Here is a 25,624-nt window from a genome sequence, read left to right on the forward strand (position 1 = left end):
ATCCTGGGCAGCTTGTCAACATGTTCCTCCCAACACCTGTGGCCAGCTTCCATTTCCTGGCTGTGTGACCTGGGGCACACGACTCTGCTTGTCCATGCCTCTGCTTGTTCATCTGTAAAATGAGGATAAAAATATCATCTATCTTTGATGGGTACAAAGTTTCCTTAGGGGGGCTGTTGAAATATTTTGGAGCTAGATAAAAGCATGGTTGTACAATATCGTGAATGTACTAAAGGCCATACTTTCAAATGGTTGACTTATATTATGTGAATTTCATCTCAATAATAAAAAATAAATAATAAATAATAAATCTGTCCAGATACAAATAGACGTAAATGTACAAAAATATGATCTACCTAAAATCTGTACTGAAGATTAAAAGCATTAAATGTCAAGCAAGCACTTAGAATAGTGTGTGACCCACAGAAAGCATGCGATAAATATTTTTGTTTCTGTTGATATTTAGCACCCCAGATCGTTGACCAAACTGCCATGCTCATTGACCAGCCTCCTCAGTGGGCTCCCTGCATCAGCCCTTGCCCGCTCCACCCTCCAGTCTTCTTCAGTGGCCACCAGAACATCTCTCGGGGGATCCTGGTAAAACCTGAGTCAGGTCACACCACAGTCCTCTGCTCAAAACCTTCCAATGTTAACTGGCTGCAGTGGCTTACACCTGTAGTCCCAGCACTTTGGGAGGCGGAGGCAGGTGGATCACTTGAGGTCAGGAGTTCAAGACCAGCTTGGCCAACATGGCGAAATCCTGTGTCTACTAAAAATACAAAAATTAGCCAGGCATAGTGGTACATACCTGTAATCCCAGCTACTTGGGAGGCTGAGGCAAGAGAATCGTTTGAATGTGGGAGGTGGAGGTTGCAGTGAGCCGAGACGTGCCACTGCACTCCAGCCTGGGTGACAGAGTGAGAATCCCTCTCAAAAACAAACAAACACACACAAAAACCCTTCAATGTCCATGTCACATGAGATGCAGCTAAAATCCATACAGTGGACTTTGAGGCTCTATGTGATCTGCCCCCATGAACTCTGCCCTCATCTTCCTTCACTCTCTTATCTCTCACCAGCAGCCACACTGGCCTCCTTGCTTGGTGCCCTCCTTCCTCCACACCAGCATCCTCTTGCCTCAGGCCCTTTCCCCTGGCCTTTGCGCTTGCCTGAAATGCTCTTCCCCCAGATTCATAGTTACTGCCTCATCTCCTTCAGGCCTCTGTTCAGATGTCACCTTCTCAGAGGGGCCCTCCCTGACCACCATCACATAATAGGTAGACTCCAATCCATTCATTTTCCCCTGACCACCTTTACAGCCAAAAGTGATACCGGACACCAATTCATTGTCTGCTTTTTGTCCATCTCTTCTATGAGATTGGAAGCTCCTTAACGAAGGTGTTATTCTGTCTTCGGAGGGACTTTGTTTCCTGCTGGGAGCCCAGCCTGGCCCGTGGTAAGTCCTCCATAGATATTTGTTGAAGGAAGGAAGTCAGGCCTGGGACAGTGTCCTATGGCTTATTCTGTCATTCAGCTGGACTCAAGCGTGTGAACCTCGAAGACTGAATCCTGGGCTCACCTCAGTGGCCCCAGCCTCTCATAACACAGGAATGATAGGATATCTACTGAAGGAAACCCTCTATCCAGCTCAGGATCCTGCTACCTGCTAAAACTGGGACCTAGGACCCCAGCCTAAGGGCCTAGCCCACCCCATCCATCCCTGGCCTTCTCTCTTGGAACTGGGCTTCCTCCCCAGATAGTTGTTCCTTCTAGCTCCTGAGCTCTTCTCTTCCTCCTTGTCTTGGCCCCAGCTACATCTCCTCATGCCTTCATCTCTCCCCTCAGCTGCTCTAGGGGGGAAGGGGCATTTCCGTCCCTCCTCTCCTTCTCTGCCTTCCTGGCCTGAGTCCTAAAACCTCCCTTCAGGCTCAGCACCCCTCCCGGCCTCTCCTTCTCACTTCCAGCCACTTCCAGGTGGGATTGGAGGAATCAGAGCCAGGCAAGAGTGGCTAGGGGAGCCTCAGGTCCCTCCAAGGCCCTCTCAGCCTCTGACTTGCTGTGCAACCCTTGGGAAGAGGTGCTCTATGTTCCAGCTGCGTAGCCTTAGACAAGTCACTTGACCTCTCTATGGCTCCCATTTCCTAGGCTGAAGAACGGGGGTCAAGGCAACACCTACTTCAAAGTGTTTTGGAAGAATGAAACAAGGCCTGTCAAGCACTTAGCAGAGTGCTTAATGCTTGGAGAATTTGTCTTACAGGATGCAGTGCAATGCTGTGGAAGGACTTTGTAAGTTGCAAGGCCCTAAACCACCCTTGGCTGTGTTTGTGCCATGTTTCTGATTCAAAGAACCTAGAACTGTGAGGGAGAACTTCCCAGTGGCCTCTAATCCACGACAGATGTTATCTGCCATCACTGTTATTAACGTTACGTGATCGTTAACATTCTCAGGTTTCAGAAAGGCCACAGTCAAAGGCCCATCTCCTATGAGACTGGGGTTAAGGTCCCAGAGAACACTTTAGAATGCCATCCCTCCAGCTGAGCCCACTGTTCCCCAGGGTCCTCTCAATAATCCAAAACAGGGAAGAGTCATTACTGTTCCACTTTACAGATCTGGGAGCTGGAACCCAGAGAGCTTCAAGCTGCCTGACCCCAAAGCCCAGGCTCTATCCCTGTTCTTGGTTGGCAGACTGGAGTCCCTGTCCAGTCGTCCACACCTATGCCTACCTGGACACCCTGTGGGGACTCCTGTGAGTTCCCTCACACCTCTGCTAAGCAAGCTCCCTCCCCAGTCTTTGCCAGGTACTGCCTATCCTTCCAGGATCCTTCTGATCCCAGCCGGGCTGGGGATGGCCAGTGCCAGGTTAATCACTTTCCCTCCTGATTCCAGAACAGAAGAGGTTGGTGTCACTGTAAGCCTAAGAGGCCCCAGGCCTAGATTTGTTCATAAATATTACCAACAGCTACCAAGCAGGAGGGGCTCTTATTCCCATCTTAAACTGTGGCTCAGAGAAATTAGGTGAGCAAAGCTAAGCAGAGTGTGAGCTAGAGTTGAAATTCAGGTCTCTCTGACTCCAAAATGTGTGATGTCAGCCTTAGAATAGCTCAGTGACATTGAGTGACTTATTTCTCAGTTCTAGTCCTCAGTTTTCTCATCTCTAAAATGGAGACATTAAGATTTCATGGGATTTGTTCAGTTGTAATGATGAAATTGGATGAGTTTTTAAAATTCCCACAGCAGCACTAGGCACATGGGTGTGACATCCCTGAAGGATTGGGGGCCCTGAAGTCAGGCAGATATGGGGCCGAGTGCCAGTTTTATCACTTTTGCTCATGGAGATAATGATTCTTCCTCTCTCAGCCTCACTAGACCTATCTGGAAAACAGGAATGATCGGTCCCTCTCACAAAGATAGTGCTAATGCCAAAGTTTTGTTTGTGAAAGCTAAAAACATGGCTGTCAGGCCAGGCATGGTGGCTCACACCCGTAATCCAGCGCTTTGGAAGATTGGGGCTGAAGGATCGCCTGAGGCCAGGAGCAGTCGGTGTTTTAGCAAGCCCTCCAGGAATCAAGAACCAGCAAGTTAGAAGCACGACCCAGAGTCGTCACCTGGTGGTAATTCATGGGAACTACAGCATGGCAGACACTCACAAACCCTTTGACTCCAAGGAGAACAGTATGCTTTCTGCTCAAAGTGTCCCAGACCATGGTCATGGGAAATAGAGTTGGCTTTAGAGTGTGCTTGTCACCTTTTCTCACCTGCAAGGGCACACAACACAGGAAGCCTTCCCTAGTAAATAACTCTTCAAGTTTTCTCCCTGCTGCACTTGAGATAAACCCCCAATTCCTTACACAGTCTAGCTTCTCCAGATCTCTCTGTCCTCACTTCCTCTTCCGTCTTCCTCACTCCCCACCAGCCTCACTGGCCTGCTTGCTGTTTCTCGAACTCACCAAGCATATTCCCATCTCGAGGTTTTGGTGTTTGCTGTTGCCTCTTCCCCCTGAGACGTTCATGGCTCGTTCCTTCACTTCATTCCCAGCCCTGTTCAAATGCTATCTCCTCTGGGAAGTCATCCAGGATGACACTTACCAAGGATCCCTTGCCCTACCCTCTTTCCATCTGTGACTCTGCCTTACTTTTATTTATCACTGACATTATCTTGTATATTTGTTTGATTTTTGTGTGTCCCCATCACAAGACCATGAGCTCCAGTAAGGCAGAGATGTTTGTTCTGCTCGCTGTTGAATCCTCAGTACAGACAGTAGGTGTTCAATACCTATTTACTGAATTAACGAATATACTCTAGTATGGCAGTTGTTATCAAATCACCCTTCTCCCATCAATGAGGAAACTGAGGCTCAATAAGTTGATGTGACTCATTCAAGTCCACATAATGAGGGAGTGCTGGGATCTGGAGTTGAAGCAGGATTTCTGGAAGCTGAAATGTGGGAGCTGTGTCCACAGTGGCACCTTGAGGTTCCTAAGGCTGGGGAGACCTTTCAGTCAGACATCACCCAAGGTCAGCAAGTCAGCAGCTGTGGGTTCTAAAGGAAAGGGAGCAAAGATCCAGTGCAGAGATCCTCAGGGGAGCAGTGTCACCAAGAATGTTGGACAGTTCCCAGTGACCAGGGGGTGCCCCAGCCATACAGGAGGGGAGCAAGGGGGCAGACATCCTGTAGTGCGTCTCAAGTAGTGATTTTCAAATCTCCCCTTGGTAGTTAGCGTAGGTAAAAACCTTGTTTTTAATTATCTGAGCCAAGGACCGAATTCTATTTTCCACATAAACACAATGTGTGGGGGTTTTCAATTTGTTTTTCCTGTTTAATAGACTACTTTTTTAGAGAAGTTTTAGGCTTAGAGAAAAACTGCAGAGACTGGGCACACTGGCTCATGCCTGTAATCCCAGTGCTTTGGGAGGCCGAAATGGGAGGATTGCTTGAGGCCAAGAGTTTGAGACCAGCCTGAGCAACATAGCAAGACCCTGTCTCCACAATTTTTTTTTTTTTTTAATTTCCCAGGCATGGTGGCACATGCATGCGGTCCTAGCTACTCGGGAGGCTGAGGCTAAAGGATTGCTTGAATCCAGGAGTCTGAGGCTGTAGTGGATTCTAATCGTGCCACTGCACTTTAGCCTGGAGAACAGAGCAAGACCCTCTCTCAAAAAAGAAAAAGAAAAATGGCACAGAAATCATAGACAGTTCCGTTGTACTCCTCCAAACATGCAGTTTCTCCTGTTATTAACATTTTGCATTAGTATGGTGCATTTGTTACAATTGATGAACCAATTCTGGCACAGAACTATTAACTGAAATCCACAGTTTACCTTACAGTTCATTCTTTATGTTGCACAGTTCTACCATGCTGGGGTTTTTTTGTTTGTTTGTTTTTTGTTTTTGAGACAGAGTCTCGCTCTGTCACCCAGGCTGGAGGGCAGTGGCATGATCTTGGCTCACTGCACCCTCCGCCTCCTGGGTTCAAGCAATTATCCCGCGTCAGCCTCCCGAGTAGCTGGAACTACAGGCACACACCGCCACACCTGGCTAATTTTTTGTATTTTTTTAGTAGAGACGGGGTTTCACCATGTTGCTCAGGCTGGTTGCAAACTCCTGAGCTCAGGCAATCTGCCCATCTCAACCTCCCAAAATGCTGGGATTACAGGCATGAGCCACCACGCCCGGCCCATGCTGGGTTTTGACAAGTGCGTAACATCCTTTATCTACCATTACAGTGTCATATGGAAGAGGTTCCCTGCCCTAAAAATGCCCTGTGCTCCACCTATGCATCCCTCTCTCCCCTCCCCTGAGCCCTGGCAACCACTAATCTTTTTATTGTCTCTACAGTTTTGCCTTTTCCAGCACAGTGTGTATTTGCTTGGTTTTAATACACAGTGACTCTGCCAGGAAAGCAACCTCCACATAAATCGGTGTCTTAGTCAGTTCAGGCCACTGTAACAAATTACCACAGACTGGTGGCTTATAAGCAACAGAAATTTATCTCTTACGGATCCAAAGCCTGGCAAGTCCAACATCCAGGAGCTGGCAGATTCCATGTCTGGTGAGGGCCGCTTCCTGGTTCAAAGATGGCTTCTCACTATGTCCTCACATGGTAGAAGGGGCAGCAGAGCTCTCTGGGGCCTCGTTTATAGGGGCACTAATCCCATTCATGAGTACTCTGCACTCATAACCTAATCACCTCCAAAAGGCCCCAGCTCCTAATACCATCGAGTTGGGGATTAGACTTTGACGTAAGAGTTTGGGGGAGACAAATATTTAGTCTGCAGCGATTGGGAACAGAATGGATTGTGTTTGGTTCAGAACTTTACCTAGAACTGCTCACATTTCAGACTATCACAGCCATGCAGTCACGGTGCATGTGCTGCCAGTGCGGCGTTACCAATTCAGCCTGCAGATTCCCAATGATTCCACCCAGAGCGGTGCCCACCCAACTACTTTGTGATGTTTTCTACACATTGTCTTGGAACATTTACATATTAATTTATTCTAAATTATTTTCATTTTATTTTCTTTTAAATTACAAATAGGACATTTCTGTTTAAAACTATGTATGGCTGGGTGTGGTAGCTCACACCTGTAATCCCAGGACTTTGGGATGCCAGGGCAGAAGGATCACGAGGTCAAGAGATTGAGACCATCCTGGCCAACATGGTGAAACCCTGTCTCTACTAAAAATGCAAAAATTAGCTAGATATGGTGGCGCACACCTGTAGCCTCACCTGCTCGGGAGGCTGAGGCAGGAGAATCACTTGAACCCGGAAGGTGGAGGTTGCAGTGAGCTGAGATTGCACCACTGCACTCCAACCTGGATGACAGAGCAACACTCAGTCTCAAAAAACAAAACAAAACAAAAAACAAACAAAAAAAAAAAAACTGTGTGTCAGAAGGTTATGTTACTTATGCATTTTATTTTAGAAAAGAAGCATTATAACTACTGTCGAAGGGAGCCTTGGGCCTGTAGGTTTCAAGCCATAGTCCAATGGCATGATAATCACAGCAACAGCAAACAATGATGGGTGCCAGCCGCTCCAAAGGCTTGTAAATGACTCACCTGCACAAATCGTTACATCTGTATAATTCCCCTACCAGGTGGTTACAAGGGTGTGCACTGTTAGTCCCATTGTGCAGAGGAGAAAACCAAGGTTCAGACAGAATAAGGCCCCTTGGTGGGGCTGGAAATTGAATTCAAGCAGTCCATACCCCTAACCACTGAACTAACTAGTCCTGGATTCCCTGTGCTTGAAATACAACGTTGGGTGAGTTGAGCATCCCCAGGACTGAAGAGCCTAGGAAAGATATGGGAGGCAAATGATGATGCAGAAAGGTCAACAGCACAGCACAGCACAGCACAGGCTCCGGCCTGGATGCTAGTCTTGGCTGTGTCATTTATTCGTGTATGACCCTAAAGAGCCACTTCCTTTCACGGCAGCTCCGTTGTCTCATCTGTTTTCTTTTGGAGTTTTGTTTGTTTTGGGGGGGAGGGGTTTAAGACAAAGTCTCACTCTGTCTGTCAGGCTGGAGTGTAGTGGTAGATCTCAGCTCACTGTAACCTCCACCTCCCAGGCTCAAGTGATCCTCCTACCTCAGCCTCCCAAGTAGCTGGGACTACAGGCGCATGCCACCACACCCAGCTAATTTTTGTATTTTCTGTAGAGACAGAATTTTTCCATGTTGCCCAGACTGGTCTCAAATGCGTGGGCTCAAGCGATCTGCCTGCCTCAGCCTCCCACAGTGCTAGGATTACATGCATAAGCCACTGTATGTGGCCTAGTTGTCTCATCTGTAAGATGGGAATGATGTCGCCAAAGTGGATACTGTTGTCCCTCTTCGTGTTACAAGTGTGAGAACTATGGCTCAGAGAGCAGAAGCGACCTGTCTAGGGTTACGTGGGGATGATGGGATGATCCTCTAAGGACATGCTCCACCTGCCCAGCAAGGTACCCATGGCTCCTTCAAAGCCCAGTCCAAGACTCACGCATCACCAGACAAAAGTCAGAGGTCACCTGTCCTGGCCACTCATCCCCCAGTGCAACCACCTGCATGTGACCCCACAGTGCAGAACTATCAAAAAGCCTCCATTGGGCTGGGAGAGCTGGAGAGCTATCCTTGGAAGCACTAGGCCTCGGTTTCCCTGTGGTGAACTCCAGCTCCAAAATATGTCCCAACTCAACCCATCTCTCTTGATCTGCACTGCTTCCATCTTAGCCCGTGCCACATCATCTCTCTCCTGGCCCACCCACTGCCTACCCTCCTCCCACACCTCTACTCCTCTCCCTGCCTCCCAACCTCCCTGCTCCTGGCCCAGCAGCCAAAGAGATCTTTTATAAATGTAAAATAATTTTTTGTTGTTGTTGAGACAGGATCGCGCTTTGTCACTGAGGCTAGAGTGCAGGCTCATTGCAGCCAGAACTCCTTGGGTTCATGAAATCCTCCTGACTCAGACCCACAAGTAGCTGGGAATACAGGTGCATGCCACCACGCCCTGCTAATTTGTGTGTGTGTGTGTGTATACATATATATGTATACGTATATATGTATACGTGTGTGTGTGTGTATATATACATATATATATATATATATATACTTTTTTTTTTTTTTGAGAGGAGTCTTGCTCTGTCGCCCCAGGCTGGAGTGCAGTGGCATGATCTCGGCTCATTGCAAGCTCCGCCTCCCAGTTCACACCATTCTTCTGCCTCAGCCTCCTGAGTAACTGGGACTACAAGCACCTGCCACCACGCCCGGCTATTTTTTTTTTTTTTGTATTTTTAGTAGAGACAGGGTTTTACCATGTTAGCCAGGATGGTCTCAATTTCCTGACCTCGTGATCTGCCCGCCTCAGCCTCCCAAAGTGCTGGGATTACAGGCGTGAGCCACTGTACCCAGTCTAATTTTTGTATATTTTTTAGAGATGGGATTTCCCCATGTTGAACTCCTGAGCTCAAGCCATCTGCCCGTCTCGGCCTCCCAAAGGGCTGGGACTACAGGCGTGAGCCACCGCACCCGGCTGTTAAATGTAAAACCTTGCAAAAATGTAAGAACCCTATTGTTCTTAAATCAAATTCCTCTACAGTGTGTACTGGACCCTGCCAATCTCTCCCATCTCATTTCCCACAGTGTTCCCTCCTACCCTCCACCCTCTCCATGTACGTCTGGACCACGTTGGCCTCCTTGATATGCCATTAACAGGCATGTTCTTATCTTAGGACCTTTGCCCATGCCGTTTCTCCTCTTTGGTCAGCCCCATGGGCCACCCCCTCCTGGCCTTCCTTGGGTAAACTCTTCTTCCCTCCCTCCACTAGGTCAGCTTTACTCTCATGCACTCTCATACCCCGCCCGCTTGTCTCTCCTGGCAATAATCCCAGTTTGCAATGCTAGATTTGTCTGCTTATCTTCTCCCCACTTGACTGAGCTCCACCAGGTCAGGAACACTGACGTGTTTCCTGTTGTGTACTGAGAACCTGAGGAAGTGTTTGTCCCAGAGTATGAGCTGAGAATGACCTGCTGAAAGCCAGACTGCAGGCAGGAACCAATGGCCACCCAAAGGAGACTGATGGTCCATCTCCTTCATCATGCATGCTAAGACATCAAAGACAGCTTGAAGGGAAGGAAGAAGCTAGGGTGTTTTTGGTTTGGTTTTGTTTGTTTGTTTATTTATTTATTTATTTATTTTAGTATTCTTCAGAGGCATAGAATGAAAGGCAGAGAGAACCCCAGGTACAATTTAATTCACTTGTTAGCAGAGGCTACATGTGCCAGATGCCATGCTACACACTGGAGACAGCCTACGCATGCTGGGCTGGTGAGAGAATAAGCTATGAGCCACAGTGCCTGCATGCAGAGACCAACTCACTTGCTGTGCAAGCTTGGGTAAGTCACTGAACCTTTCTGAACCTTGGTGTTTCCCTGTCCTTACTTCCTTCCTTGAGGATTACAGACATGGTATAACTTTATCCCCATTGTGCTGCATACTCCCAAGATCTCCCTGCCCCTCTCTGGCTAAACACCTGTTAGTTGGTGCCAACTCCATATCCCTTTGTGTTTGTCCCCCTGCAGTGGAATGTGGCTGGAGAAAAACACACCACCATGTAGACTGGCCTCACTTTACTTGAATGATGATAGCTTCAGTGGAGTCTTTTGCTCTGCCTGACAATCACAGTAGATCCATTCACTTTCCCTAAGCACTTCCTTCCTATCTTCTCAAACCTCCATCACCTTCTTCCCCATTCTTACTCTTAGCCGAGGACCTTGCTTACTATTTCACAAGGAAAACGGTAGCAACCAGAAAGCATTTCCACACATTTCCTCTGCACAGCTACCTACCTACCAATCTGGTACCCAAATACTCTCCCCTCCCTTCTGTGACCATGGATGAGCCATCTGTGCTCCAAGATGAAGGCCATCCTTCTCTCTCTTCGGAGACACCATTCTAGCCACTCTCTTCTCTCTCTCTCTCTCTCTCTCTCTCTCTCTCTCTCTCTTTCTCTCTCTCTCTGCATTATAACTTTTTTCCAATCTACTGAATCTCTCTCATCAGCATAAAAACATGCTACAATTTCTGCCTTTGAACAACTTATCTTGACCCCATTTTGCTCTCCGCCTGCCACCTGTCCTCAGTCCTATGGCAAAACTCTTCAAAAAGTTGCCTGGACTCACTGCCTCCGTGTCTCTACTTCCTTTCCTTCTATTCTCTCTTTTCAGAATTTATTTTGACATAATGTCACTTACAGAAAAGTTACAAAGTAGTACAAAGAACACTCAAATATCACCAGGCACAATAGCTAACACCTGAAATCCCAGTATTTTGGGAGGCTGCGATGGGAGGATTGCTTGAGCCTATGAATTTGAGACCAGCCTGAGCAACACAGGGAGACCCCATCTCTACAAAATATTTAAAAATTAGTCAGGTGTGGTGGTGCGCAATTGTGGTCCCAGGTACTCAGGAGGTTGAAGTGGGAGCATTGTTTGAACCTGGGAGGTTGAGGCTGCAGTGAGCTATTATCACACCACTGCACTCCAGCTGGGGTAACAGAGTGAGACCTTGTTTCAAAAACACAAACAGAATAGCCAAATACCCATTACCCAGATTTTACCATCTTTGCTTTATCATTTATTTCTCTTTTCTCCAACCCTGAACTCTTTCACGGTAAGTTATAGGCCTAAAAACCAGTGCACATTTCCTAAAAGAAAGGACATTCTCTTATAATAACCAAAATCGGAACGTTTTACATTGATGCAAAACCATTATCTAATCTACAGATCTTATTCAGATTTCACCACTTGTCTAGTTAATACATATTGTAGTAAATGAAAATGATTTTTTCTTAATCTAGGATCTCACATGGCATTCAATCGTTGTAATTACATTATTCTCCTTCATCTAAAACTATTCCTCAGTCTTTCTTTGTCTTTTATCACTTCAACATTTTTAAAGAGTAAGGCCTGTTATTTTGCAAAGATATCCTTCACTTTGGGCTTTTTCTTTTTTTTTTTTTGACAGAGTCTTGCTGTGTTGCCCAGGCTAGAGTGCAGTGGTGCAATCTGGGCTCACTGCAACCTCTGCATCTTAGGTTCAAGTGATTTTCTTGCCTCAGCCTCCTGAGTAGTTGGGATTACAGGCACACGCCACCATGCCCAGCTAATTTTTGTATTTTTTTTTTTTTTTTTGAGACAGAGTCTCGCTCTGTCACCCAGGCTGGGGTGCGGTGGCCGGATCTCAGCTCACTGCAAGTTCCACCTCCTGAGTTTACACCATTCTTCTGCCTCAGCCTCCCAAGTAGCTGGGACTACAGGCACCCGCCACCTCGCCCGGCTAGTTTTTTGTATTTTTAGTAGAGACAGGTTTTCACCATGTTGGTCAGGCTGGTATCAAACTCCTGACCTCGTGATCCGCATGCCTCGGCCTCCCAAAGTGCTGGGATTACGGGCGTGAGTCACCGCGCCTGGCCACTTTGGGCTTCTGTAATGTTTCCTCATGAGTCAATTATGCCTCTTTGGCAGAAATATCACCGAAGTGACGCTACGTCCCACTCAGTGCATAATCTCAGAAGTCACGTGATGTCAATTTGCCCTGCTACTGGTGATGTTCACTTTATCACTTGGTCGAGTGGTGTCTGCTGGGTTTCTCCACTGTAAAGTTACTATTTTACCCTTTGTAATTAATAGGCATCTTGGGTGGAGATATTCTAAGACTGCACAAATGCCCTATTTCTCATCAAACTTTAATCCACTACCGCAATGTCCATTAATGATTCTCTCCTATGGCAGTTGCCAACTCCTATTCTTCTACCTTTAGTCATTGGTTTTCTACTCTTTTTTTTTTTTTTTTTTTTTTTTTTTGAGATGTAGTTTCACTCTTATTGCTCAGGCTGGAATGCAATGGCACTATCTCAGCTCACTGCAACCTCCGCCTCCCAGGTTCAAGCAATTCTCCTGCCTCAGCCTCTCGAGGAGCTGGGATTATAGGTGTGTGCCACCACACCTGGCTAACTTTGTATTTCTAGTAGAGATGGGTTTTCACCATGTTGGCCAGGCTGGTCTCGAACTCCTGACCTCAGGTGATCTGCCTGTCTCAGCCTCCCAAAGTGCTGGGATTAGGCATGAGCCACCATGCCTGGCCCAGCTTTCTACCTTAAAAAGAGCTCTCCAGGCCAGGTGCGGTGGCTCACACCTCTAATCCCAGCACTTTGGGAGGCCGAGGCAAGCAGATCACCTGAGGTCAGGAGTTCGAGACCAGCCTGGCCAACATGGTAAAACCCCATCTCTACTAAAAATACAAAAATTAGCCAGATGTGGTGGCATGCACCTGTAATCCCAGCTACTCGGGAGGCTGAGGCAGGAGAATCGCTTCAACCTGGGAGGCAGAGGTTGCAGTGAGCCAAGATCACATCACTGCACTCCGGCCTGGGCAACAGAGTGAGACTCCATCTCAAAAAAGAAAAAAGAAGAGCCCTCCCTTCCTTCCTTCCTTCCTTCCTTCCTTCCTTCCTTCCTTCCTTCCTTCCTTCCTTCCTTCCTTCCCTTCCTTCCTTTTTTCCTTCCTTTCTATGTCTATATTTATATTTTCTCCTGTTCTCTCTTAATCCCACTCCAATCAGATTTTGTTCCCAGCGATCTACCTACACTCTCTCCTGTCAAAACAATGCCCTCCACTTTGTAAATCAGCTCTTTGTTCTTTTCTTTTCTGACCCCTCAGCAGCATCTGACACAGGGGATCAGGGGATCAGCACTCTTTCCACGAAATACTTTTTTTAGTTGGTCCCCAGGACACTTACCCCACTGGCTCCTCCTTCTCAGGCTCCTTTGTTAGTTCCTTGTCTCTTACTGTTGGATGCCCCACGGCTCAGTCCTTGGTCTTCCTTCTCTGTCTACATTCATTCCCTTGGCAATTTCACCCAGCCTTATGGCTATTTATTTATTTATGAAACAGTTTCACTCTTGTCGCCCAGGCTGGAGTGCAGTGGCTCGATCTCAGCTCACTGCAACCTCCGCCTCCCGCTTTCAAGCAATTCTCCTGCCTCAGCCTCCTGAGTAGCGGGGATTACAGGCTGGGATTACGCCACCACACACGACTAATTTTTGTATTTTTAATAGAGATGGAGTTTCACCATGTTGGCCAGGCTGGTCTCAGACTCCTGACTTCAAGTGATCTGCCTGCCTCAGCCTCCCAAAGTGCTGGGATTACAGGTGTGAGCCACCACGCCTGGCCCATCATGACTTTAAAAACCGTTTCCGTGTTGATGACTCAGTAGTAGTCTGCTAGAACTACCGTAAAAAAATACCACAGACTGAGAAGATTAAACAACAGAAATTTATTTTCTCACAGTTCAAGCTCTCACTGAGAGGCTGGAAATCTGAGATCAAGGTGCTGTCAGGGAGGGTGTCTGGTGAAGGCTCTCTGCCTGGCTTATAAACAGCTGCCTTCTTGCTGTGTCCTCACACAGCCTTTCCTCTGAGCACCTGCATGGGGAGAGAATGAGCTCTGATATCTCTTCATCTTCCTGTAAGGACAACAGTCCTGTTGAATTGGGGCCCACTCTACGATCTTTTTTAACCTCCTTAAAGGTCCTATCTCCAAATAGTGTCACATTGGGTGTTAGGGTTTCAATATATAAATTTGGGGAGGACACAGTTTAGTATATAGTAACTCCCCAAAATTACGTCTCCAGCCTGGACCTCTCTCCTGGGCTCAGATTCATACATCTAACTTCTGATTAGTCATCTGCACTTGGAATTCTCATAGCTTACTTAAATTTAACAAGTCCCAAATGGAACTGCTAATTCTTCCTCTATTTCTCCACCTGCCCCGAGAAGTTCTCTTCTACAGCCTTCTTCATCTCAGTTACTGGCAAATTCTTTCTTTCAGTTCCTCAGACCAGAAGCCTTGGAGTCATCCTCAATTTTTTTTTTCTCAAACACCCCATACCAAATCTATCAGTAAATTCTTTTGATTTTACTTTGAAAAGAACCTCGGAGTCCAACTTTGGTTCAAACCATCACCATCTCTTGCCTGGTTTGTGTCAGTAGCTTCTTATCTTTTCTCCCTGCTTCAGCCCTTATTCCTGGTCCATTTAGTCCACACTTAGTAGCTGGACAAATCCTATAAAAATGCATAGCAGAGCCTGCCCTCCATCTGGTCAAAACTCTCCCATAGCTCCCCACCTCATTCAGAGCAGAAGCAAGTCCTCACAATAGCCCTACATGGCTGTGCACAATCCAGCCCCTTGTGAACCTCTGAGACATTGTCTTCCCTTCTGTACAAACCCCCGGAATCAAACAGGTTCATCCAAGAAGAATTAAAGACACATGTAGTTGACCTGAATTTGAGTCAACCCCAGCAGAGCCTAGCCTCTTGATCAGCCATTCACTTGGCTCAGCTGTCCTACCTACTGACCATTCCTGAAATTCACCAGGCATGAGCCCACTTCATGGTCTTTGCTTTATTTTCCTCCATAACACTCACCACCAGCCACCATTCCATATATCTCTCCACATAACGTAAGATTCATGAGAACAGGGGCTTTCTTTTGTTCACAGTTGCACCCCCAATAAGAGTAGTTCACATGGATTACACCCTTGCTATGTGCCAGTCTATTTTTAAGGTGTTTCCTGTATTCATTTATTTAACCCTGAAGAAAAGCCCTATGATGTGAATCTTTTAGTTGGCTATTCCTATAATAATGTTGCATATCAAACTACCCCAAGACTCTGTGCTGATAGAAGCAAACATTGATTTCTCCTTCTCTCATATGTAGTCATTTGGGTTTGGCTGATCTTGGCTGGGCTCTGCTGGGGTTGACTGAATTTCAGATCTACTATGTGTGTCTTTTATTCTTCTAGGACTAGCCTGTTTGATGCTGGAGGTTTGGACAGAAGCTACTGTTTTCCTAAATTGAGACAGAGCATTCTCTTCCCACCTTTTTAGCTTCCTCTCATTCAAAAATATGGAGTTCATGAAAAACGATAAATTATAATTTAATTAATACAAACTAAAACTAAACAGTAAAAAACTATTCTTATCTCAGACTTGCCTACCACAACCTTGATTGGAAGTCTGTTTCAAAAGATGTAAGGCACCAATGACAGCTCACCCTTCAAGGCAGAGGTGAAAATTCTGAGACAGCCAATTGAAAACAAGAAAGACCTCTTAAGGCCTAGGCTAGAATTTGCACATTTTCACTGATATGTATATTCCACTGGTCAAAGCAAACCATATGGCCAAGCAGGAAAGTATCAATTGCCCCTGGCTGGGGGAGGAAGTGAACAGTCACTGAACAGTAATCTAATTTGCCACAAAATATGTAATGCTATATCCTTTTCTTTCTTTCCTTCCTTCCTTTCTTCCTTCCTTCTTCCCTTCCTCCCTCCCCCTCCCTCCCTCCCTTTCTCTCTCTTTCTTTCCTTCCTTCCTTCCTTCCTTCCTTCCTTCCTTCCTTCCTTCCTTCCTTCCTTCCTTCCTTTCTTTTCTTTCCTTCTTTCCTTTGAGACAAAGTTTTGCTCTGTCACCCAGGCTGGAGTGCAGTGGCACAATCTTGGCTCACTGCAACTTCCACCTCCCAGGTTCAAGCAATTCTCCCTGCCTCAGCCCCTGAGTAGCTGAGGTTACGGGCATGTGCCACCATGCCCGGCTAATTTTTGTACTTTTAGTAGAGACAAGGTTTTGCCATGTTGGCCAGGCTGGTCTCGAACTCCTGACCTCAGGTGATCCACCCACCTCGGCCTCCCAAAGTGCTGGAACTACAGGCATGAGCCACCGTGTCCGGTCTTTTCTTTCATTTTTTTAAAAAAAGATGTGGAAATTGAGGCTTGGAGAGATCTAATAACGTGTTCACATTTATACTGCTAGCAAGTGACAGAGCTGGAATCCAACCAAGTTGGAGTCAAACTTCAAACACCCAATACACTAGGCCAAAGGGTTTGGACTGTCTGTGCAGGCAATGCAATACCATTGAAAACTCTTAGACAAAAATGGAACATGATGGTTAATCAACTTTCCCCCAGCAGCAAGCAGGATGCACTGCAGAGGGAGAGAGGAAGGGCCCTCAAGGTAGCCACAAAACTTCGGGCCAGAATTGATAAGGGGTTGGACTGGGGTGGTATCAAAAAAGAAAACAAAAAAACAATAAAAATAAAACCAAATAGGAAAAGACGTAGGTGAGAGCCAAACTGAAGGACATTTTAAAAACATTTTCTTCTTTATAAGGTATTGAAATAAAAATTTATGATTGCTGTAAAATAATTCAAAGAAGACCAGGCTTTGTGCCTACTGTAATTCCAGCCCTTTGGGAAGCCAAGGCGGGAGGATCACTTGAACCCAGGAGTTTGTGACCAGCATGGCCAATATGGGGAGACCCTATCTCCACAAAATATAAAAATAAATTAGCCAGGCATGGTGGCACACACCTGTGGCCTCAACTACTTGGGAGACTGAGGTGCAAGGACCGCTTGAGCCCTGGAGGTTGAGGCTGCAGTGAGCTGTGACTGTTACCATGGCACTTCAGCCTGGGCAACAGAGCAAGACCCTCTCCCAAAAAAAAAAAATTCAAGCAATACAAACAGGTGTTTAAATAAAAGTTTTCTCCTTTTCTTCTCTTCAAAGATAAGCTCCATTAATAGTTTGCAGTAAATTCTTCCTGAATTTATCTAAAACTATAAGACATATACATCTACTAATTTTTATAAGACATAAAAATTTTTATTCTACTAATTTTTATGACATACATCTCCACCCGGGCGCAGTGGCTCACACCTGTAATCCCAGCACTTTGGAAGGCCAAGACAGGTGATCACCTGAGGTCAGGAGTTCAAGACCAATCTGGCCAACATGGTGAAATCCCATCTCTACTAAAAATACAAAAATTAGCTGGGCGTGGTGGGCACCTGTAATCCCAGCTACTTGGGAGATTGAGGCAGGAGAATCGCTTGAACCTGGAAGGCGGAGGTTGCAGTGAGCCAAGATCGCACCATTGCACTCCAGCCTGGGCAACAAGAGTGAAACTCCACCTCAAAAACAAAAACAAAAACAAAAAAACCACACATCTCCTAATATTTTAAATGTGCTTTTTCAATGTTTTCTGACCAAACTACTGTTTGTCTCTTGCTTTGTATTGTATAACAGAATGTCAGGGCCAGATTTCTATGTCAGGACATAATACTGTCCTCATTCTTTTCAATGGCTTTGTCACTTGCTGTTCGATGTTGGACTAGTTGTTTAACCTCTATGAGACTTGGTGTACTTAATCTCTAAAATGGGGGTTAAAAATGTACTGGTCACAGAGAGCTGTTGTGAGGATTAAATGAGTTAATAGATGTAAAGCATCTTGTACAGTGACACATATTAAGTGCTCAAAAATGTTAGCTCTCATTGCTGTGAATAGCTCCATGTCTGACTGTACCATAATTTCTTTAACCAGTTCCATGCCTATGGTTACTTATGTGATATAATGTTTGCAAAGGTGGCCACAACAATTCCACCATCCTTATACACATGACTCCTTGCAGTATGATTTGATGTTTTTCTTATGAAGAAATGGAATCTATTTCTACTTTCCTTGAATCTGAGCTGGCCATGTGACTGCCTTTGAGCAATATAATACAGTGAAAATGACACTATATTATTTCTAAGCCTAGGTCTGAAGATATCTTGCTGCTTTTTTTTCTTTCTTTTGGAGGCCATCACGTAAGGAAGCCTGAGTTAGCTTACTGAAGAAGCAATATGGAGGAGAACCAAGGCACTCAAGCCAACAACCCCAACCAGCTGTCAGACATGTGAATGAGGCCATAGAGTTCTAACCAGTTTGCTGACCTGCTCACCGACAGCAAATGTAAGAGTAAGCCAGGAAAGGCCACTTGGAGCAGAAGAGAGCTGTCCCGGCTGAGACATGTCCAAACTGCCAATCCACACAAACATAAAATAAACTATTGTTGTTTTAAGCCACTATATTTTGGGGTGATTTTGTTAAGCAGCAATAGAAAGCTAATACACTTAGGTTCTTAGTGCATGATTAAAACTTTTGCCTGAAATCCTAGCACTTTGGGAGGCCAAGGCAGGAGAATTGCTTGAGCCTAGGAGTTCAAGACCAGCCCTGGCAACATAGCAAGACCCCATCTGTACAATAATAATAATAGTAATAAAAATACTACTAGGCCGGGCGTGGTGGCTCAAGCCTGTAATCCCAGCACTTTGGGAGGCCGAGACGGGCGGATCACAAGGTCAGGAGATCGAGACCACCCTGGCTAATATGGTGAAACCCCGTCTCTACTAAAGAATACAAAAAACTAGCCAGGCGACGAGGCGGGCGCCTGTAGTCCCAGCTACTTGGGAGGCAGAGGCAGGAGAATGGCGTAAACCCGGGAGGCGGAGCTTGCAGTGAGCTGAGATCCGGCCACCGCACTCCAGCCTGGGCGACAGAGCCAGACTCCGTCTCAAAAAAAAAAAAAAAAAAAAAATACTACTAAATTAAAAATGAGCCAGGCATGGTGGTGCATGTCTGTAGTCCTAGCTACTCAGGAGGCTAAGGTGGGAGGATCGATTAATAACAGGAGTTCAAGGTTACAATGAGCTATGATCATGCCACTGCACTCCAGCCTGGACAACAGAGCAAGATCCTGTCTCGAGAGACAGAGAGAGGAGAGACTCACTCTAATAGCCCAGGTTGAAATGCAAGCTCCATCTCCAGCATGTGACCTTGGGCATGGCCTGTGATCTCTGTGAACCTGAGTCTCCTCATCTGTACAGCGAGATACTTTTGGTTTCTGCCTCATCAGGCTGACATGAGGATTAAGTGAGATGATGAACATTCAGTGTGTGGCACAGTGCAATTACTCTCAACATCTTAACTGTTGCTCCTGCTGCTGTTGTTTGCAGAAAGACTAGCCTGAGAGGTGTGATGTGGGGGATCAGGGAAAGAGTAAGAGTTAAGGATAAATGTTAAGTCCACAACTAGGTGAACACTCGGGATGGGAAGCCTCTTGAGACTGAAGACCTATATGAGGTTGGCCTGGTAGATGGCAGGAGTTGTGTTTCAATTATGTCCTGCATGAGTATTAGGGTTGTATATGTGTGCCCAGGTGAGCCCTCTGAATGAAGTCACAGATAGAGGCCAGAACTAGGAAGAAGAATGAAGAACTAATGCTGTGAGAGAGGCTGAGATCAGAAAGGCAAGAAGGCTAAGCAATGGGAAATATCCTCATTACACTCAGATGAAAACCCAGCTTATCATTACCTGAATGCCCTGCCCACCTCTCCCACCATATTTCTTCCTCTTCTTCCCTTTATTTGCAGTGCTTCAGCCACCATGGCTTCCTTCTTCAAACTTGTGATGCTCTTTCCTGCCTTGGGATGTTTGCACTTACTGTTTCCTTCTCAAAGGGACCTTCTGAACCACTCAAGCTAAAGTTCTATACTTCACAGCTACTTATCTTTTCCTTTCGTAGCACTTATTGCTATCTGAAATTACTCTGTTTATGCATTTGTTTACCTGTGCATTACTTGCTTCTCACTTTAGAAGGTGAGCTCCACCAGTAAGCACCTGGTGTATGTCTTGCTCATAACACATCCCTAGTACCTAGCACAGCGTCTGGCTCATAGCAAATGATGAATTGTTGTGAGTTAAACAAATGTGAATACAGTTGGGAAAAACAAAGCCACGAGAGCCAAAAAGATACATTCAAGAGGTAGGTAGAAGGGTATCATTTCCTGAAAGATGACTTCCCAGAAACTTTGGGATTATCTTGTATAACCTCCTCAGTCCACAAGTGGGGAAATTGAGGCCCAGAGTTGAGGAATCACCAGTTACAGGATACCGAGAGAAAAACTGTTATGGGTTCCCAGGCAATTGGATCAGATGTCACAAGCTGTCTAGCAGATGAGGTCCCGAGAAGGCCACAGCCACCTCCCTGAGGCCATCACGATAAGTCTGCAGCCACCACCGGCCCTAACCCTACGTGGGCAGGAGATGCCTCTTTGGGAGCAGAGGTGCTAGTCAGCTGACAAACTGTGAAAGGAGGGCTGTGGAGTGTGGAGAGGCCTATTCCTGAGACAACCAGCTCTTCTGAGACAGCTAGGGATAATGGTTGGTACTGAAATAACCCGGCCTCCTCACCCTCATTCCAGTGCTCACACCTCTGTCCCATCAGAGGTGAGACTAACACTTGAACTCCTTTCAGCAACTCCTAGACGCTTCAGCTTTTAGCAGGGCCTGCAAAGGAGAGGTTGATCATCATATGGAGCTCTGTCCACTGGGGGCTCACAGTCTGATGGAGGAGACAGACTGAGGTCCTCAGGTTACTGATAGTGCCTGGGTTTGAGGGAGTTCAACAGAGAGAAGACCCCAAGAGGAAAGGATCCCTGAATTAGTTCAATCGGCGTACGGAAATTATCCAGTCCATGGGGTGACAGTAAGAGAAGTAACTGCCAGTGTAAAGCGAGAGAGGCAACACAGCTAAGTTGCAGGAATTGTTTGCAGTCTTAGTGGGTGGAAGCTTCCAGAATTTGAGACGAGAGTGGCAAAACAGGAGGCTGGAAAGGAGGGTTTGGCCAAATTATGGAGGACTTTGAACGTCAAGTGAAGAGTTTGGGCTATCTTTGGTGCACAAAGAGGTCCATGGGAGATTTTTGATCACGAGGAGACCATGATGAGCTTTGCATGGTAGAAGGTGCTCTGTGACTGTTTTGGGGAGGTAACTCGGGAAAGGAGAGCTGGGGTGGGAGGCAGATAGAAGAGGAAACACTATGTTTTGAACGCAGAGCTCTAGGCAAGACTTCTGTAGGAGGAAGGAATTGGGCCTCGGTCTCTTGAGACCTAGTATCCTCACTTCCCAGACTCCTGCGCCAGGCCCTTTCTAGGGTCCAACTTTCATTCACTTCTTCCGAACTACAAGTTTGAATAGAAAGTGTTGCTGAAACCCTAATTTTAAACGAAGGGTCAGAGCAAAAGGGACTTCAGCTCCCAGAATGCTTGGCTCTACAGCTCTGCAGGTCGCGCATGGTTCTTTTCAAGAAAGGAGGGGCCAGCCGGGTGAAGTGCGGGCAACCTGGGTACCGCCATCTTAACTTGGATCAAACCAACTGTTCACTTAGTGGGAGGTTCGCGTTCTCTCCGTTGTCACTTGTTAACACTATTGAAATAAAATGCGCTTGACTATTGCAAGTCTCCTTATTCTGCCTCGCGTTGGGAATTCCTTCTATTTTGCACCCTAGGCCAGAACTGAATCCCTAAGGCTACAATAGGACAGCCCAGCATGGCCGCACTCAGCTAGATTCCTCTGGGGGCGGAGTCGGAAGCTGTCTCGCTCCGCCTCCTGGTAGGAGGGGGTTTCCGCTTCCGGCAGCCGCGGCTGCAGCCTCGCTCTGGTCCCTGCGGCTGGCGGCCGAGCCGTGTGTCTCCTCCTCCACCGCCGCCATATTGTCTGTGTGAACAGAGGGGAGAGCGGCCACTGCCGCTGCCGCTTCCACCACAGGTACCTTGGGAGTCGCCAGGCGAGGTCGTTGGAGGGTGGGGTGGGCGCAGGATAGGGCAGCGGAGCGCGGCCGCTGCTCACGCTTCCGGCAGACTCCCGAGCGGCCCGTCGCCTTCCCCTGCCCCCACCTTCACACATACACCAACCGAGGCCCCTGCAGCCCATCTGGGAGGCCCAGGGCCACCCCCCAGGGCGGAGGGCGAGGTTTGGGGGCAGAGGCCGATGCGAGGGTGGGAATCGGCTTCCGGAGTCCAGCTTATTGCATAGGAAAGGGCCGGACTGGGTGGGGACTAGGGGACAACTTGGAGGAGGGGGTCGTCAGAGGGGGAAGGGAACTTGAGGGGTGGGGCCGCAGTGGGATGCTGGGGGAGGGTGCGGAGGGAGTGGTGCCTGCTGGGTAGTGTGCGGTGAACCCTGCGGCGGAACTAGGCAGCTGGAGTAGGGGCCTTCTTAGGGTCCGTCTGGGCGGGGCTGAGCTTCCCACCTGCAGAGTGGGTGCGAGGTGGAGAGAACCCCAGGCGGAGTTGCTGGGGAGAAAGTGGGAAGGGACCAAGACGTGGGGCAGAACGTCTGGAGTTGGAGTTAAGGACTAGTTAGGAGCCTGAATAGAAAAAGAGGTATGGAGAGAAAGCTTGGCTAAGAGTATACATATGTTGGTGACCTTTTGAAAGAGTAGGACTTTTCAATTTTGTTTTTCGTTGTGTGTTTTTGCAGTGTTGGAACATTTCTAGATTAAGCAGGTGATGGGTGGAGCTTCTGTAGTTTGTTTTGGGGAAGCAGAGTCAGGGTCAGGAGAAGTTGCATCTTGACTATTGCTTTGTGTGGAGGAAAGAGTTCTGAAAAGGAGATGGCAAATTATTTGGGAAGACTTGATTATTTTTCAACTGTTTAATTCTACGAGAATGGGACATGAGGAGAGGAAATGAAAACTAAAAAGGGAGTCCGGGCGTGGTGGCTCACGCCTGTAATCCCAACACTGTGGGAGGCCGAAGCGGTTGGATCACGAGGTCAGGAGTTCGAGACCAGCCTGACCAATACGGTGAAACCCCGTCTCTACTAAAAATACAAAAATCAGCCGGGCTTGGTGGCGGTCGCCTGTAATCCCAGCTACTTAGGAGGCTGAGGCAGAAGAATCGCTTGAACCTGGGAGGCGGAGGTGGCAGTGAGCTGAGATTCGCCACTGCACGCCAGCCTGGGCGACAGAGCGAGACTCTGTCTGAAAAAAAAAGAAAAGAAAACTAAGAAGGGAAGATTTTTCCAAGAATTGGAGACTTCATGCCATCTAAGGAGTGCAGTATAGGCCCAGTGATTAAAAACCACACTGCCTAGGTTGTCAAATATCAGGGCCATTGCTACTTAGTTGTGTGACCTAAACTCTGTAAGCCTCAGTTTTCCCGTCTGTAAAAGGGGGATGATGGTATTTTCTAGCTTGGGAGTTTATGGAGAGGAGTAAATAAGACAATTTGTGTCAAGTGCTTACTACAGTGTCTGGCAGGTAGTAAGTGTAGTAAGTAGCTTTTACCTGTCACTGTAAAGGGACTAGCTGGTATATTGGGGGCTCTTCTGTTCTAGGTAAAATTCATGGTCAAGAATTTGACTGTAAACAGGGCTTTAGAATATTATCTTTGTAGTTGTAGGTTTTTGTTGTATTTGGCTTTACTGGCTTGGTGAACCTGGGGCTGAAAGTCCGGTACCAATACTAGTTCTCCTCCGTGGTATTCTCAAAAGTTCACCTGCAGTCTTAGCAGGGCATGTTTTTGTCCTTCTGTGACTTTGAAATTTTTGGCTTTGGTTTGCTGTTGGGGGAGGGTGTATGACTTGAATGAAAGATTGGAAATTTGCTTAGATTGATTAATCAACTCATTACAAAGTTAGGTCCCCCTGAGATGCCTTTTCTTTAAAAACAAAACAATGCCTAGTTATGTACTTTTTTGTGGAATACAGAGAAGAGAAATACACATTTAAGGAGGAGCATGGGTTAGTTTCTAAGTAGTTATGGGTGAAGTGCCTTGCAGTTTGAGGATGAAACAGGTGGCAACTCCTTTTCCATACTGCGCGTTTAGTTCCTTTGCCTACTCACTCATCCAGAGTGAGTCCTTGTTTTTACTATTGTCTCTATCTCTGAACATAAATCTTTGTGTCACATAAGTAAAGACATATGCATGCATGTATGTATATATACTTTACTTCACATAAGTAAAATTTGTACACCTTTACTACACACTCTTAAAGAAAGGAATGATTTTCTTTAGGAAGTGAGTTTAATCCCTTCCATAGGGGCCAGGCACGGTGGCTCATGCCTGTAATCCCAGCACTTTGGGAGGCCTAGGGGGGGCGGATCATGAGGTCAGGAGATCAAAACCATCCTGGCTAACATGGTGAAACCCCATCTCTACTAAAAATACAAAAGATTAGCCGGGCATGGTGGCGGGTGCCTGTAGTCCCAGCTACTTGGGAGGCTGAGGCAGGAGAATGGCGTGAACCCGGGAGGCGGAGCTTGCAATGAGCTGAGATCACACAACTGCACTCCAGCCTGGGCGACAAAGCAAGACTCCTTCTCAAAAAAAAAAAAAAAAAAAAAAAAAACCCTTCCATAGGAGTTGGATTTGTAGTAGGCAGAATTACATCTCCCTCTTCCCAAGTTGTCCATACCTCAATCCCCAGAATCTGTAACTACCCTATGTTACATGGCAAAAGGAACTTGGCAGGTGTAATTAAGGTTAAGAATCTTAAAATAGAAAAATTATCCTGGATTTTCTGGGTGGGCCCAATCTAATCACATGAGTCCTTAAAAACAGAGAACTTTCTCCAACTGGGGTCAGAGAAATGGGCAGAAAAGGAAATCAGAGAGATTTGAAGCTTGAGAAGGATACCATTTGCCTTTGCTAGAGAGGACCACATGAAAAGTTATCAGAAGGAATGTGGGCAGCGTCTAGTGGCAAAGACCAGTCCCTGGCTGACAACCAGCAAGAAATGGGGACCTCAGTCTTGCAACCAGAAGGAACCTGAATTTGGCCAACAACCTGATTGAGCTTGAAAGTGAATTCCATCAAGGAATGCAACCTTGAGACACCTTGATTTTTTGGCCTCATGAGACCCTAAGCAGAAGACCTAGCTAGTCAAGCCCACCCAACTTCTGACCTAAGTAACTGTGAGGTAATAAATTTGTGTTATTTTTAGCCACTACATTTGTAGTAATTTGTTATAGCAGCAGTAGAACACTAGTATAGATTTTGGTACCAGGAGTGGGGTACTATTACCTAAAAATGGAAGTGGCAGTAGATAAAGGTTAGAATAATTTTAAGGGGCATGATAGAAAAGGCCTAGAACACAGGAAGATCACTTGAGCCCAGGAAGTCGAGGCTGCAGGGAGTGGTAATGGCACCAGTGCACTCCAGCCTGGGTGGCAGAGTGAGACCCTGTCAAAAAAGAAAAAAGAAAAGGCCTAGGACAGACTTTTAATAGCAATATGGATGTTAGTGACTCTGCTACTGAGGGCCCAGACAGAAGTGAGGTCTTTCTTATTGGAAACGGGCAGAAAGGGGACCCTTGTTACGTAGCAGCAACTAAGTTTAGCAGAATTTTATCCTATGGTTATATGGAAAGCCAAATTTGTAAGTGATGAACTTGTATATTTAGCTGAGATTTCCAGTCA

The 25,624-nt window shown here is 46.6% G+C and overlaps 1 protein-coding gene across 3 annotated transcripts in view; it reads left to right on the forward strand.

Annotated features, from left to right (window-relative positions):
- Window positions 1–21,820: 21,820 nt before the first annotated feature.
- Window positions 21,821–25,624, forward strand: part of CSNK2A1 (casein kinase 2 alpha 1) — a 66,133-nt gene continuing 62,329 nt past the window's right edge. Inside the window, exon 1 of one of the 3 annotated variants that reach the window (XM_010361288.2) lies at window positions 21,821–21,969. The gene's annotated coding sequence lies outside the window, so the exon portion shown is untranslated. The remainder of the gene's footprint in view (window positions 21,970–25,624) is intronic. The other 2 variants (XM_010361289.2, XM_010361290.2) reach the window with 2 other exon arrangements.

The sequence above is a fragment of the Rhinopithecus roxellana genome, chromosome 13 (genome assembly GCF_007565055.1).
Source record: "Rhinopithecus roxellana isolate Shanxi Qingling chromosome 13, ASM756505v1, whole genome shotgun sequence".
NCBI classification, from domain to species: domain Eukaryota; kingdom Metazoa; phylum Chordata; class Mammalia; order Primates; family Cercopithecidae; genus Rhinopithecus; species Rhinopithecus roxellana.